Source organism: Corythoichthys intestinalis, chromosome 7, assembly GCF_030265065.1.
Source record: "Corythoichthys intestinalis isolate RoL2023-P3 chromosome 7, ASM3026506v1, whole genome shotgun sequence".
NCBI lineage: Eukaryota > Metazoa > Chordata > Actinopteri > Syngnathiformes > Syngnathidae > Corythoichthys > Corythoichthys intestinalis.
In genome coordinates this window covers 25,631,888-25,648,490 of record NC_080401.1, presented here as the reverse complement: position 1 = coordinate 25,648,490, position 16,603 = coordinate 25,631,888, and the positions used below count along the sequence as shown (strand labels likewise).

Below are 16,603 nucleotides of genomic sequence, written 5' to 3'. Positions count from 1 at the left end.
TTTCTATAACACGGAAACCTAGCGTAAAATGGCTGGGGTTTTGAGCTCACCACTGAGTATTGCATGTCCCGAAGCTAATCAATCCTGGCTTTGGCAAAGGCCAAACACACCATCTTTCACTCTGATGGTCAAAGACAACAGCAAGTTCAAACCTGAGGCCCCGTGGGCCTCACTCCTTAAGCTGCCTGCCCACCGGAAAGAGTTCAAACACAAAGGAAGCATTGATGTTGTAAAAAGCTGTGCTTAATGCCCAAACAGGGACTTAAGTGGGTATTATGTCAGAGATCTCGGGGGAAAATGAGCCAATTTGAGAGGAGCAGCAGGTTGCCATCACCGCTGTGCTGGCTGGCTGAGCTGTTGGTTGCATGGCTGAGTGAGTTGCAGGCTGAATGCTTGACTGTGTGGCTTATAATTGGCTGGCATTCTAGCAAGTTACTTACCACTAGAGTCAAAGTAGGACCTGTAAATGTATAAGAGGAAAACGTTAAGGGAGATGATAAAAAGATAAAGAGCTGGGACTAGGCCTGCACAATATATCGTTTGAACTTCGCCATCGCAATGTGCGCATGCGCAATAGTCCCATTGCAGGACTTGCGATTGTTTTTCGTTTTTAATGTAATTGTAATGTCTTCAGAAAAGCAGCAATTGTGCAGAGAGAGAGATCCCTTTTATATACAGCGGTCTTCATTCATTCCCTTAGCCTGGATTAAACGGTATTATATGAATACTAGGGATGTCCCGCTTGCATATTTTTGCACCCGAGTCCAAATCACCCAATTCTGAGAATCTGCTGAGACCGAGACCCGATCCAATACCAAACAAAAGTTTGTTCTTTTGCTTTGATGCTCACGCTGCCAAGAACAGCCTCTCACTTACACAATGAATGAGTTGCCGCAGCACACTTAAGACGGTGTACCAAGCTTAACATTGATTAACACATTTGTGCCTTTGATCGTAGAGCTACTGAGGTGTGTCTGGCTAGATCAAAGCTACAAACCTGTCAATCATTGTTAACTTTAAGTACAGTACAAAACACCAGCTGCACTGGGGACCGAGAAAAATAGTTGGTCACACTACGTTTCAGGAGGGAGGGTGAGGGGCTGTATGAGCATGAAGCAAAAAAAAAAAAAAACATAAATATATTTTTTTAATTAAAAACCCGATCCTTTTCACCAGTTCCAATCCCCTGCAAAATGGCGCAATCGGCCGATTTCCGATCATGTGAAAGGATTGGGACATCTCTAATAAATACAATGTGGTAATAGTGAGTCAACCAAAGTCTTCCCAAACAGAGCTATTCAAGTCTGGTGAAAATTCTTCTAGTTTTCATATTGCAATACAGTGGTACCTCTACATACGAAGTTAAATAATTCCAGGACCTTGTTTGTAAGTCGAAATGGTCGTATGTCGAGCAGAATTTTCCCATAGGAAAACATTATACTGTAATTCCATTAATTTGTTCCACAGCCTAAAAACCTACACTAAATCCTTAACAAATACTGATGTTACTATTGCAAATAGCAATGACAAAAAGCAAAACAAATAAATTATGAATAAAAATCAGAATAAGAATAAAATAAAATAATAATAATAATACCTGTAATAATGTAACGAATCGGCTTCTAATGTGGGAGATTTTTTTTTGCTGTACCTGAACACACCGTGGGGCTGACGTGACGGCGAGCATAGAGAATACGATTGTATTTTACTTTCTGTTTTGATGTCGTCAACAGCATCGGACACTAGGCGTGATGTGTTGCACAAGTATATGGAATAAATGATTAGAAACTTAAGAAGCTGGCGATTTCTTTGGCGGTGTTACCTCAATAAGAATTGTCACCTTAACTTATAAAGACTAGCGAACGGAGAAGGACCGCCGGCCGAGATCAACATTCTATGGCTCTGATGTCGACCCAGTTCATGGATGCACACACCATGCTTATATTTTGCTATCATTTACATTTTCATTTCAATGGTAAGCATCACATTTTTTCAGTTTTTTCCCTTCTGCACTAACCTTTTTGGATCCAGTGATGATTTCTCTCACAAGAAAATCAGCCGTGCGTCCGTCTTCCGGCAAAACAAAGAAACTGCGGCGCTGTCAAAAATCGTCGTATTTCGAGCATCTTGTCGGATGTAGAAATAAATGGCGAGTCAAATTTTACATCGGGTGTCGAAAAGATCGTGTGTCAAAGCGATCTTATATGGTAAATGGTAAATCCAGGTACCGCTGTATACCGTATTGGCCCGAATATAAGACGGCCCTGATTATAAGACGACCCCCTCGTTTTCAAGACTCAAGTTTGAAAAAAGGGTTTTTGAACGCCAAATTTTTATACAGAAAATAATTACAGTACATCCGAAACAAATGATTATAACAATATGTTTGAGCGAAAAAGCATGTTATTTTGCCTCATTCAAATCTTAAAATCTGAACATTTAAATATGTAAACTAAAGTGCAATCACATTCGTAAATGAATGGCTTCTGGTTTTTGAAATGTAAATAAACCAAACTATTGTGATAAAACAACAAAATTGCAATAACTGCATTAATCATCAAAGTGAAGTCTAACTGTAACTGTAGTCTTGAAACAAATCTGAATAAGGAAAAACATTGCAATAAAATAATGCAAAAAGTAGCTGAGATCTGTCATGACAGAACATCGCTCCAATGATATCTGGCGCCATCTAGCGTCGTGAATGGGGACAGTAGCTGAGATCTCTTATGACAGAACATCGCTTCAATGATATCTGACGCCATCTAGCGTCGTGAATGGGTATAATGTCTAGACAGCGAATATAAGACGACCCCCTCTTTTTCAGTTTTATTTCAATGCAAAAAACACCTTATATTCGGGCCAATACGGTATATCACAATATATCGCGAACCCCCGAAAAATCGCAATGTCAGTTTTTTCCAATATCGTTCAGCCCTAGTCAGGACTCATCAATTGTACGGCTAACCAAAATGGCACTCAGAAGTGTGCAGACCTCAGCCATGTCTAAACTGTTACAAAAATGTGAACAAATATTTGTCAAACGTTGTGCTGTAATGCTGTTTGTTTATTCATGAGTTGTCATTTAGCCAGCAAATTCCTAAAAATACAATTCAAAACAATACCAAAATAATACATTCCTAACTCTTTTCTTTAATTTAGTTCTTTCTTCACAAATATGTCATGCTTCTAAAATGTTTCAGGATAAATTGTGTGGTTTTTTTTTGTTTTTTTTTTGTAAAACACTCTCAAACCAAGCATTTGGTGCCACAAATCTACCGAAGCGCTGCAAGGTGAAAATTACAATCCTCCATTGGATTTTCAGGAAACAAAAATTATATTCTGTATTTAACTTTGGAACTACAAAAGTATAGCTATTGAAGACAATACTTTAACTCCCTAGAAGAGTTTTACTGTTCTTTATTCATTCCATTTAACAACTGGATGAAAGCACAGACATACTGTAAAAGTGTAAGATACAGTTTCCAGGCAGCAATAGTCAAACATTGTCCTCCTAACTTCAAATAGCCTGCATCATGTGGCATGAGTGTGACTGTCACTCATGTTTCCTTAGGAGGGTAATTTATTTTCAACATGATGTACAACAATACACTTACATTTTTACACGATTAGAATGGAAGAAAGTCTATTTGGATAGTGTGTTCATGTGATAATATTCTGAAACACCAAACTGGATTATATTGTTATCTGAGTGATATGTAACTCCATTGATTGTGCAATCCGCCGGGGCTTTATATATACACTAGTTTAAGGTGAGAAGTTAAAGATGGAAACCAGTGGTGCATATTTAAATGTCACAGGGGCAATTAAAATGATGTATGGCTTAAAATCTTTCAATTGCAGGATAGGAATGGCAACAGACCTGCACATTTAAATGTCATTGAGCATAATGCCAGAAGCATGACCTGAATGATGTCTATCTATAGAATAAGACAGCACCATCAAAATAAATAACCAAACACACTGTATAGTTACTTATTTTTCTAGGGCTCCCTTTAAGAAAAACACAAACAAAATTACATTCTGTCTTTATTTTTAAAAAAAACAAAAAAAAAACTAGCTTTTAAAGTTTTACAGTGAGGTAGTTATGAGTGCGGCTGCCAAAACTGAAAATTTTCTAAAAATTAGGAAAACTGTAAAAAGTTTATTGGATAGTTAAACAAGAAACTACTGTAAAAAGTATTAAACTATATTTTAACTGTTGTTTTATAGCAAAAGACTGTAAAAAAATAAGTGTAACCAGCCAGATGGTGGTAGTGACGTCTCCACCCTCTACAACCAGGTTTTTAATCCTTAGTCCTTACTGTGGCAATGGCATACCGCACGCATGCTATTTTTAGATGTGACGTCACATCGTAAAGCGAAAGTAAAGCAAGAGTGGGACATTATAGACCCACCCTCGCATAGAAACAATGTTCATTCTGCTACTTTTCTCCGGTAATCTTTCAAAAATGAACATGCCGATCACGCATTGCTTTTTTGGAACATGTAGAAACAACTCTAGACATTACGACATATGAAGGATGTTTCTTCATACGTTTCCCGAAACCAAAACTCAGAGGAAAAAATGTGAAGAATTAATCAACTTGCGCGGACGATTTAACGCCAACTAGGTGAAGTCAGGGTGGAGCCATTCAAATTTCATATGCAGTAAACATTTTGGGTTTGTATGGTCTTTCAGAGGACAAAGAAGTAAGCCATGTAGATATTTTTAACCTATTTTTTTGCGTGACGTTGTGCCGTGCTGCTTATGTGCGACAATGAATGACCTGAAAAGAATTAAACTGGTATCTGACTGCCAGTTACCTTTTCTGATAAAAAAAAAAAAACAACTTTAGTAAGGGGGAAGTGTAAATAAATTATAGAATTAAGATTTGTTATCAATAAAAAAATTAAAAGTGTTCGTTGGCTGTCACTGACTAGCATTTGCGATCGCTACACAAAACTAACTAAATTACCCCCAAGAATGGTCAGAGACGTAGGACAACCAGAGGATATAATACACAAGAAAAACAGGGCTGGTGGTAAAGGAAAGCTTGTTGAAACAGCAGAATGTCATTGTCAGTCGCTTCGATAAAAAAGCTAAGGCTATGCTTAGGTCGTCTCATTTTTTTCGTCTTTTTCAGCCTTTGAAACTGAAGCCATCTCTTTAACTGAACATTTTTATGTTCTTCCACATCTTTGCCAGTGAATTTGGCATCGAGGACATCATTTTCAGAAAGAATTGGTAGGTTTAGCTCTGTAAACATCTCCTTCGTACACGATTTCCATTCATTTCCTATTAGAGACAAACGGTGGAGTGTCCCCCCCTTAGCAACAGTAGCTAATGTCATGAATATTAATGAACGGAAGTGACATGTTGCTTGCGGTACGCCATTAAGCATGCTGATCAGTGAGCCAATAGCCCAGTCTACCTCCAACCCCCAACATGCCCCTTTAAAGGGAACCATGGAGAGAAAGACTTGTAGTTCTTAAAAGATAAATGTTAGTATGAGTTATAATAATTTGATATTCAAACACCTCTTAATGTTTTCGTTTTTATAAAATTTAATAAATTAGTTTACCTAGTAGTTTGCCATTGTTGTTGACGACGCAATGCACTCTGGGCGGTGACGTCACTGGGTATGTCATCGGTTCTGCCCTCACAATTTCAAACCGAGCGGAAAAGTGATGAGCAGGACATTACTGTCGATATTTCACAAAACGAGCAGCAAACGCAATTAAATGAAGGCCTCCAGTGAGATTCAAACCCGCGTTTCCTGTGCGACAGACGAGTGCATAGATCACAGGACTATACTTCCGCATGATTTCCTTATAAAGGAATCGCGACCCAAATGCGTTCTGTCTGTTTGGTAAAACCTGAAAGGGAAACGCAACTGAAAAGAAAGTGCGGCTGGCTTGACCACGAAAACGCTGCTCACTTCATACCTCAAGGCAACAACAACGGCAAGCGAAAAGGGAGAAATAAATAGGGTCCGTGGCAGTAGGTCGGGATCAATTGAAAAAAAAAAAAAAAAAAAAAAAAAAAAAAAGAGGGAAAACCACGATGAGAGGCAGACAAACGTTAAAAAAACAAGGTAATGATGCAACTAGGAACGAAGGGATATACAAACTGTCAAATGACAGCAAGTCAATATCTCGGCAAGCCGCCTAGGATCGGTTCATAGACACTGTTGATGAGCTGGAATTGGATGCAGGTACGATGTTAGGAACTTATCCCACAGCTCTGTAACAAATCAATCTGACCAGAAGCAGAGTGTAACAAAATCATGCCAGTCATCATACTAGCTTTGCTTGCTAGCTAGCACAGCTATTCTCCCAGTCTGGCCCACGTCATTACCTCCAGCGTGCATTGCACGTGTAAAACATGCCGCCCGAGTCAAAACATGTACTAAATATTATAAATTTTTAAATCAATGACAATAATGTATGTGTTTCTAATAACATATTTTAGTAAAAGAGAATAATTGTGGCTTATTAGAGCCTACAAGTCTTTAAGTCTGAGGTTCCCTTTAACTCATTTGCTCCCAAAAACCATATAAGTACGTTCTATTTTTAATTGTTTCATTGTTCCAAAGATGTATTGATACGTCTTTTACTTTTTTTCACAACAGACATCTCTGCGTTATGATTCAACTTAGCTCCAAAGCACAAAGCTGAAAATCCATTTTAAAGCAATAAAACTGGCCACTGGAGGGCAGTAGCGCATTTGGTAAGACCTGCAACCCGATTCAATGGAACGCGGAAGACGACCGAATGGACAATGACATCCAGGATGCCAGGCGGCTGACGATCGAGCAGAACAACCGGGAGGACGCTGGGATGCCAGACGCTGGACGACTGAGCAGAACGACCGGGACCACCAGTGCAGCGGACTATGCCGTTGAGTCCGTGCTGCTCACCGAGCAGAGCCCGCAGAGACTCAAAAAAATATCTTTATGAGACAGGCGGCGATGAGGGAAAAGTTTACCCCGGCTATCGCGGCCACAACAGCGTCATCTCTCAGATAGTTATGTGTAAATAAATAGTTACTTTGTTATCAAAAGCACTCTATTTGTCTAGTTGTTTATGCTATTTTATAAAAGGAAAACATTATTCACATGTTTGGGATGTAACTACAGCAAAAATAGTTGTGTTAAAGTCAAAGTTATGTTTGAAATGTATGCTTTCACAAAAAGCTCAATTTCTGTTTTTTCATCAAAAATTGGAAAATTTCTCAAACTAAGCTATTTTCTAATGCTGATTTCTAAAGAATGGAAAAAGATATGAACTTACTTTTTTTCTTGCTAAAAGAAGAGAGGCTAATCTTTCTTTTGGTGGGTTCCATGTTTATATAGCAAAAGGACAGAATTTTCTGTGGGCCTTGCAAAATCAGTCAAAATTCAGTAAAACGGCCGGGAGCGAAGGGGGTTGTGCCGGTGAAAATGGCTGGGAGTGAATGATTAAAAAAAGAAAATTATTCCAATATAATTTTTTTCTACTATAGTTTTCAGTTTAAATGTATTTTACCGTTTCAAACCCAAGTCCGATAAAAATCAAGCTTGGGTTCCAATTTTCGGTCCCCTTGCTTTGAGTGGACTCTCACTTTTCCTCCTAAACATTGCAGTGTCAGCTAATCTTCTAGACTTCGCACTCCTCGAAAAGTCTGCCCCTCCCTCCCTTCCTCCCTCAAAGTCGTCTGGGGAAGAGAAGAGCGAACGGAGACGCCACACGGGTCCAGATGGCTGGCAGCTCACCAACTGCGGCCAAAGGTAATCGGAAGCAGATGGGAAACCTTTTGGTGACGAGAGCAGGGGAGCAAGTTTTTTCGTGAAAAAGAAGGGGGGGGGGGGATCACAGCAAAGCCCTGGGGAATGGAAGAGATACAGCAGAGTGCGAACTGCTACGGCAACTGAGAGAGCCATTCATTGGTGTGAATTGGCTGAAAGCAGCACCAAGGAATGGTATGGTGTCTATTATTGTCTTACCCTTATTGTTAATTTTAAGCAGGACTGGGATGGTACCGTAGAAGAAAGATTCAGTAAAACGATAACTGTTCTTTGTTCAAATGCTGCTTTCCTTTTACACTTTGTGGAACAAGTGAAAGGATCTCTTCCCCTCCCTCAGGCTTTCTTCCAGTCATTTCCTGCACAAGCCCAAGTCCACTAAGTTTCATTACCTCTGCTCCAACACTCGATTTATGGAGAGGCTTATTAAACTTGCAGCTTGATATCAAGTGATTTTTATTACCTCAACTCTCATCTTGTTTTATTTAGACCTAAGGGGGAAACTAGACCTCCCCAATACAGTTGCCTTTTAAAATCCAGCTTCATCAAACAATTTGTGGACACACAACAATATTCATGTATTATTTCTTGACAACTCCCTCATTTAGAGTAATACCGTGTTTGACAATGTTGTACATCTTGCCCGGTCCCTCGAGTGCAACATGTTTATCACAAGGCCAAGCGAGTGCATGCCTCTCGTTGAGATGAAGACATCTGACAAAGCTTGGAATAGATTTTTAGCAATACAAGCGAGAAAGTGGACCCGAGCTGCAGACAGGCCACACAATTTTTAGAGCAATCACAATTTGCAAAAAAATGGAAAGAAGAAGGAGAGAAGAAAGAGGTCGTTGTTGTAACGAGAGGGAGAAAAGTTGGACCACTCAGGATAATTGGGTGGGAATTTAAGGCTGGGCCAAAATTGCAATGTAATGATGCTAACCAGTGCAGAAGCCATTTTTTTTAGCAAGCCGGTGCAGTACCAAGTGGAAGATGGGCTGTACAGTAAGGTTAGCGTTTATGAAGAAAATTAAACTATGATGTGTTTGTCTTTAACCGCTGCCAGATTGTGTGCAGCTATCCGAATACTAGTTGGCTAATCTAAACCATATGACCGACTCAGAGGGAAATCAGTGTGGAGCAAATAGATGCTGAGTGTCCCTCAGTCTCACTTCAAGTCCAGCACCCACTCACCTTTTTCCTTTTCTCTCAATCTCTCTGTATTTCTCTCTCTCTCTCTCAAACACAGACTCTCCACTTTGATCAGAGAGGAGCCCATGAATCCGCTTCAGGTTCAGTTTGTTATTGCTTTAAACTGGCGGTGCGGCTTCCCTTCTTCTAATAAGACCTTGAGGCTGCAGGATCAAATGGCCCGTAAGAATATCATGACAGACAGCATTTCAGACCGCTTCACTAGCAATTATTCCCTCTAACTTGTCCTGAAACAAAACATATTTTTGGAGATCTCCACTTGAACAGGTGATGGGAGTAATGCTAAGCAGAGGGGGATCTATATCAGACTAAACGCTCACCCTGTGTGTCTGGAATAAAGACACAGGCAAATAGGGGCAGACATTCCTCTTTCCATTTCCCCAAATAAACAGAGTGCAGATGAAAAGTGGGAACATAAACAGGCCTGAGAACTTCCAACGTGAACCCCTCACTCTGAAAATGTGCCTTGTAAATCTGTAACAATATTTAGGCAGCGAGAGAGAGTGCTGACTCAACAAGGACCGAGTCAGGCCACAGCTTTGCACACACATGAGAAGCTCATATTCTCGATCAAATGTTATTAAAATCATCAACTTGAATCTTCTATAATGCCGCCATGGAAGTCGACTCATATCTGCAAAGAAACTTCGACAGAAGACAGAATTGACCTCATCAGACTACAATAGATGTTGGCTGTCAGGTGCTTGTCAGTGTCCTCTGGTGGAGAGCACTGGCATGTCTGTAATGAACATTTTTGCATCCAACATCCTTTAGTGCGTACGACAGGAGAAAAAAAAAAGTCTTAAATAGCATTATTATGTGAATTAGAATCATATTTTGAAACGATTCAACTATATACAACAATTTAGCAAAGCACAGATGACGAGAAATTAGTCTTTTAATCTGCCGGTTAGCCATGCCTACCATTATAGGGCTCTAGCGTCCCCAACAGGTGGATGACGTCAGCGGGAGAATGGGCTCATCGGTTTTACTATTCAGCCCATTGAGGGGGAATTATTCACGAGGAAAACCCGACGAAGAGAGCCACAAAATGTCATTGTTTCAGTCTCTCTACTCCAATATTTTTACAGGATATTCTTTTTAACCAAGTATTTTTCCCTAATAGCTAAATATATGGCATGGTCGTGACAAATTACAGCCTTGTGCTAAATGGAATATGAAATAATAAAAATGCATTTATGTAGAACGACATGGCAAAATGACTCCATAATGGTCAAAACTGTCGACTTCACCTTTACTGTTGCACCTGCCGAACAATATTTTATGCCACCTAAGTCGGGCTTATGTCATTTCTCTTCCCCGGCTTCGAAGAATATAAACAAACCAAAGGGCGTGACAGCTAGCCGACATCCTAACCCGAACCGAGTGATGTTTCAAAGTCTTCGAAGAGGAAAATCACACATAACTAGCCCGGACCATTTCACATGACGACTGGGTTGTCGATTGTTTTCGCTGATTGGCAACCCTCCCGGCGGCGAGCAAGTTAGAGCTCGTCGTTCCCCTGCTGAGGGCAGAGGGCTCGTTTGCGGGGAAGCAGCTGGACAACGACCGCCGGACAAACCGGCCGACGTCGAAGGAGCGTGTAGCTGCCAAATGGTTAACACGAATATGGCAAAATAATGCTTTACTACACTGCAAAGTCATAAACAAAGAGAGACTCATTGGAGGGCGGCTGCAGTTGTTATGCAGCTAAAATGACAATGTGTGTAAGAGGAGCGGTTTTCACATGCCCATCCATGATCAAATGTAAGTAGTCCTTTATTTAAAGAAAGTTTGTAGTGTTTACTTTGTAATCGCTGTATTTGCGGCTATTTTTAACACAAAGTTGCAATTTCTGATCGGTTGGAAAATTTGACACAACACTGGGCACATGAAGAGGGCAATAAGCCGAGTATAGTGCTCTCCCGGCGGGGGGATGTGTGACAAGCCGCCGGTCGTCGGCCGAGGGCACAAGGAGCATGTCAGCCACAAAATATAAGCCACCTATATATTAAAATGATCCCAGTATTTGACATAATACAAAACATGATGTTTACTCACTTCCTTGTAAGTCCCATGGTCCAAGAGCAGTAGGGCTTGTTTTGGCCAATATCCACCGGTGAATGGGAACCTTTTGAAACCCCAAAAAGGCTCACACACCTCTCCCTCTTACAGCAAGATTTTTCTGCAGCCGTTTGGCTGGCATGATGTGAAAAATAAACAAATTAATCCGCAAAATCAGCTGAATCCTTAGTCCTTCTCATACAACAGTACGGCTGTTTAGTGAAGAGGATTCCTTCTCCCGTACAAGTCACAGCGCCCTCTTCCTCAATGCAAGACCGAAGCCGGAAGTCTGTCGTTTTCGTGGCGATGGGATTAAAAAAATTGAATAAATATATCGATCACTTCTTCACACATCCAAGTGGTCCATTTCATTCAAGAGCATGAAATAACGTGTGTATTATGAAATGTGTCACAGGTACTTAAATCCAGTGTTTTTTCCAACCGGTGTGCCGCGGCACACTAGTGTGCCATGAGAGATCGTCAGGTATGCCACAAGAAGTTATCCAATATCGCATTTTTTTTTTTTTTTTTAAGTCGTCAGGTGGAGTTGCAGTAGGAAAGAAGGAGTAGGTAGAAGGTTGCGGTCCTGTGCAAATTAGCAAGGTATTTCTCGTGTCGCATTCAAGAACTGCTCAGATTTCTAGCCATCAACCTTGCTGTCCACGACAATGTGGACCCTAGCACGTCAACTGTACATCATTTGATTAGAATCGTCGAGTGTCAATATGCACAAACGTGTCCTTTCCATTTTATCCATATGTGAGACCGTCAGTCCTCCCCCTGTGTTTTATTCCAACACATTGTTGAGGAAAGCAAGGTGGCTGATGGCTAGAAATCAGAGCAGTTCTTTAACGTGACACGAGCAGTTGCATTTGCCCTCGTTTAAAAACAAGTCGATGGACTATTTTGTTCTCCTCCATGAAAACACAGAGAAACAGGCAACTTTTTTGAGAAACACTACAAAGGTAAATGAGAATGTCCTCAAAGCCAGTTACCTTGTTGCTAAACTTGTTGCCGAATCCAAAAAGAGACAATACTACCTGCCTGGAAAGCCATTGTCAGCGAGATGCTTGGCCCTGATGCAATTAAAGACATTGCTAAAGTCCCCCTGTCTGATTATTCTGAGCTTTTCAAGCCTAACTGCTGTAAAAAAATAAAAACAGAGAGAGACTAAGAACTGTTGACGAAAATTCCTGCCAGGATATCGGCTTTGTGTTCATCTAACAGGCTCAAGTTTCACACTAAGTATAAATATCGATAAATTATTTTAGAATTAAATATACTGTACAGAAAGTAATTTTGGAACATTTTAGGTTTGTGCTGTGCCGTGAGATTTTTTTCCAATGTAAAAATATTCCGTGACTCAGAAAAGGTTGAAAAACACTGCTTTAATCCATATTCTATATTGCTTATCCCCATTAGGAGTCAGCTGGTGCCTATTGTGAATAACTACTAGTACACCTGAGATTGGTCGACAGCCATTGGCCAAGGTCATGTTGACATGTTCCCATTCACAGTCTTTAGGACTTCAACGAACCTAACAGGCATACTTTAAGATTTTTGGTGAAAACATGGCAAGAGAACATCAGATTGGAACTCAAAATCTAATAATTCTAAGCAGGTCTTCTAAACCTTTCATCCATTGTGATATGCAACAATATATACAGTGCCTTGCAAAAGTATTCGGCCCCCTTGAACCTTGCAACCTTTCGCCACATTTCAGGCTTCAAACATAAAGATATAAAATTTTAATTTTTTGTCAAGAATCAACAACAAGTGGGACACAATCGTGAAGTGGAACAAAATTTATTGGATAATTTTAACTTTTTTAACAAATAAAAAACTGAAAAGTGGGGCGTGCAATATTATTCGGCCCCCTTGCGTTAATACTTTGTAGCGCCACCTTTTGCTCCAATTACAGCTGCAAGTCGCTTGGGGTATGTTTCTATGAGTTTTGCACATCGAGAGACTGACATTCTTGCCCATTCTTCCTTGCAAAACAGCTCGAGCTCAGTGAGGTTGGATGGAGAGTGTTTGTGAACAGCAGTCTTCAGCTCTTTCCACAGATTCTCGATTGGATTCAGGTCTGGACTTTGACTTGGCCATTCTAACACCTGGATACGTTTATTTTTGAACCATTCCATTGTAGATTTGGCTTTATGTTTTAGATCATTGTCCTGTTGGAAGATAAATCTCCGTCCCAGTCTCAGGTCTTGTGCAGATACCAACAGGTTTTCTTCCAGAATGTTCCTGTATTTGGCTGCATCCATCTCCCCGTCAATTTTAACCATCTTCCCTGTCCCTGCTGAAGAAAAGCAGGCCCAAACCATGATGCTGCCACCACCATGTTTGACAGTGGGGATGGTGTGTTCAGGGTGATGAGCTGTGTTGCTTTTACGCCAACATATCGTTTTGCATTGTGGCCAAAAAGTTCAATTTTGGTTTCATCTGACAAGAGCACCTTCTTCCACATGTTTGGTGTGTCTCCCAGGTGGCTTGTGGCAAACTTTAAACGAGACTTTTTATGGATATCTTTGAGAAATGGCTTTCTTCTTGCCACTCTTCCATAAAGGCCAGATTTGTGCAGTGTACGACTGATTGTTGTCCTATGGACAGACTCTCCCACCTCAGCTGTAGATCTCTGCAGTTCATCCAGAGTGATCATGGGCCTCTTGGCTGCATCTCTGATCAGTTTTCTCCTTGTTTGAGAAGAAAGTTTGGAAGGACGGCCGGGTCTTGGTAGATTTGCAGTGGTCTGATGCTTCTTCCATTTCAATATGATGGCTTGCACAGTGCTCCTTGAGATGTTTAAAGCTTGGGAAATCTTTTTGTATCCAAATCCGGCTTTAAACTTCTCCACAACAGTATCTCGGACCTGCCTGGTGTGTTCCTTGGTTTTCATAATGCTCTCTGCACTTTAAACAGAACCCTGAGACTATCACAGAGCAGGTGCATTTATACGGAGACTTGATTACACACAGGTGGATTCTATTTATCATCATCGGTCATTTAGGACAACATTGGATCATTCAGAGATCCTCACTGAACTTCTGGAGTGAGTTTGCTGCACTGAAAGTAAAGGGGCCGAATAATATTGCACGCCCCACTTTTCAGTTTTTTATTTGTTAAAAAAGTTTAAATTATCCAATAAATGTTGTTCCACTTCACGATTGTGTCCCACTTGTTGCTGATTCTTGACAAAAAAATTAAATTTCATATCTTTATGTTTGAAGCCTGAAATGTGGCGAAAGGTTGCAAGATTCAAGGGGGCCGAATACTTTTGCAAGGCACTGTATATATTTATTCATGTTGTCGTTGCTAAAAAAAAAAAAATTAAAAAAAAAAGGAACCAACAAGTTGCTACCAAAATCTTCCAACATAATTAGCGGTGTGACAAAATATCGAAATGGGGATATATCGTGATACTTTGTATCCCATAAGGTTATCTATATGCTCCTGTCAAGAATCGAGATATCGTTTTAAAAGGGTGTCAACTAAAAAAGAAAAAAAAAAAAAAAGAAAAGAAAAGGCTACCATTGACGGTGCTCGACGCCCAATCCATTTAGACTGGTAACGTTCGTTCATTCTAAACCAGAGCATTCACAGTCATTCGGTCCGATTTTCGGGGCATTTACAGGTCACTTGCTTTTCATTTTAGGGCATTTACAGGTCATTTCCTGTTGAGTTTGAATCACTGCCTATCCATTTGGGTGATTCCCAGGTCACTTCCCGTTCTGTAACGCAAAATAAACAGCAAGTGACCCCTAAAATACCCCAAAATCAACAGGAAGTAACTGAAAATCAACAGGTAAATGACCTGAAATGGCCCAAAATTGCTCATTGCCTGGCATTGGCTGCCACTAACTGTTTGAAGTGGGAGGGATGGCAGCGAATCGCTGCCACCCTCCAATTTCAAATGGATTGGACGTCTATTAGTGATAAAAACTCATTCCAATTCACAGCAGAAGCTTGTTTTTCTGTTTATTAGTTGTTGGTCAGAAAATCATTCTAGGATATTCTACAACTGTATCAATAATCGTTGTATCGCCATATTGTCAGAGCATCGTTATCGTGAGCTTTGTATCGCTAATCGTATCGTGACGTACCAAGAGGTTACCACTGCTAGTTGTTGCTGTTGTTGCATATGCAGAAAACAGACATGACACCTAATTAGCTGACCAACCCCAATATTTTTCAAACACTGAATCCAAATAACTATGATAACATATCCACGTCATTTGAGACACATAATTGAGTAAAGATAATAATCATTCATTGATATGTCAACGCATTAATCAAACAATCATTAACATCATCCAAGCTGCACCCCAAGTTTGCTGCTCCTTCAAAAGTCTACCTGATGTCAGCTGCTAGCCACATCACCCCTGTCTGTCTCTCTATCACACACACACAAGCGCGTGCAAAGACAGTGAATTGATTGAATAACAGCCATTGTGCAGTCTGTCTTACAAAACATATTAATGTTTCACATTACAACTACATTACTTAACAACATGCTGTGTGGGAAGCACAATAAGTGAGGCGAATAAGCCTCCTACTACTTGGACCTTATGACCTTACCTCCCCGTGTAATCGCCACAAGTTTCCTCGGTGACTACTGCCTGTGCACAGTCCTGGGGCGGAGGAGATGGAAGAGGCGTCCAGCGGCTGACTGAGCTGAACTGAGGAGACTTGACTCTTTCGCTGTCAGCCGGCTTCTTAGAGCCTCCTAAAGTTAACCATTTTGCATCACTGCTATTTCCGGTTGAGTAGTTACAAAATAAAGTTCAAACAGGAAGTTACATTTAGGAGTGCAAACTGTGCTTTATAGTTAACCCTTTATAGGGCAAGTGAATATTTTTTGGGTGATTAAAAAAAACAACAACAAAACAAAATACAACTCCATAAAGTCTGGTGTCCACATCCTTGGACACCAACATGATCCAAAATTTGACGTACACGTATGTGGACGCCAAGCCCAATAGCGTACTGCACGGATGCTATTTTTAGACCGTGACGTCGACATCGTAAGCCGGAAGTGGGTCAACATAGTCACGCCCTCGCATACAATCCATGTTAATACTGCTTGTTTTCTGCTGGTAATCTTTCAAAAAAGAACATGCCGAGTAAATACTGCCACTATGGAACTTGTAGAAATGACTCTAGACATATGAAGGATGTTTTCGTCATACGTTTCCGTATACGTCCAAAAGACCAGTTTAACGCCAGCAAGGTGAAGCCATATGAACCTTCATATGTAGCAGTACTTCTCAAATGGTGGGGCGGGCCCCCCTAGTGGGGCGCAGAGCATTGCCAGGGGTGGCGCATGTGACCTCGGGGAACATACTTTTTTTGCCATCCTAGAATAATGTATCATTTTCAAAGTGTGCGCAGAATTTTTGAACAAAACAAGAGCGCACAGCAAAGAGCACTGGAGATATGACGAGCTAAGACGAGGAAATATGACTATGCGAATGTAGCGTTTGGCTTTGACTTTTAATACAGTGGGAGATGAGAAAACACCAGTGTGTGTCTAAAAATGTTTG

The 16,603-nt window shown here is 40.6% G+C and overlaps 1 protein-coding gene across 2 annotated transcripts in view; it reads right to left on the bottom strand.

Annotated features, from left to right (window-relative positions):
• adamts10 (ADAM metallopeptidase with thrombospondin type 1 motif, 10) overlaps window positions 1–15,773 on the bottom strand; it is a 131,355-nt gene extending 115,582 nt beyond the window's left edge. The window contains exons 1-2 of one of the 2 annotated variants that reach the window (XM_057841085.1): window positions 15,639–15,735; window positions 51–185 (exon numbers count right to left, since the gene is read on the bottom strand). The gene's annotated coding sequence lies outside the window, so the exon portion shown is untranslated. Of the gene's footprint in view, window positions 1–50; window positions 186–15,638 lie in introns of both variants that reach the window. The other variant, XM_057841083.1, reaches the window with a different exon arrangement.
• Window positions 15,774–16,603: the final 830 nt, after the last annotated feature.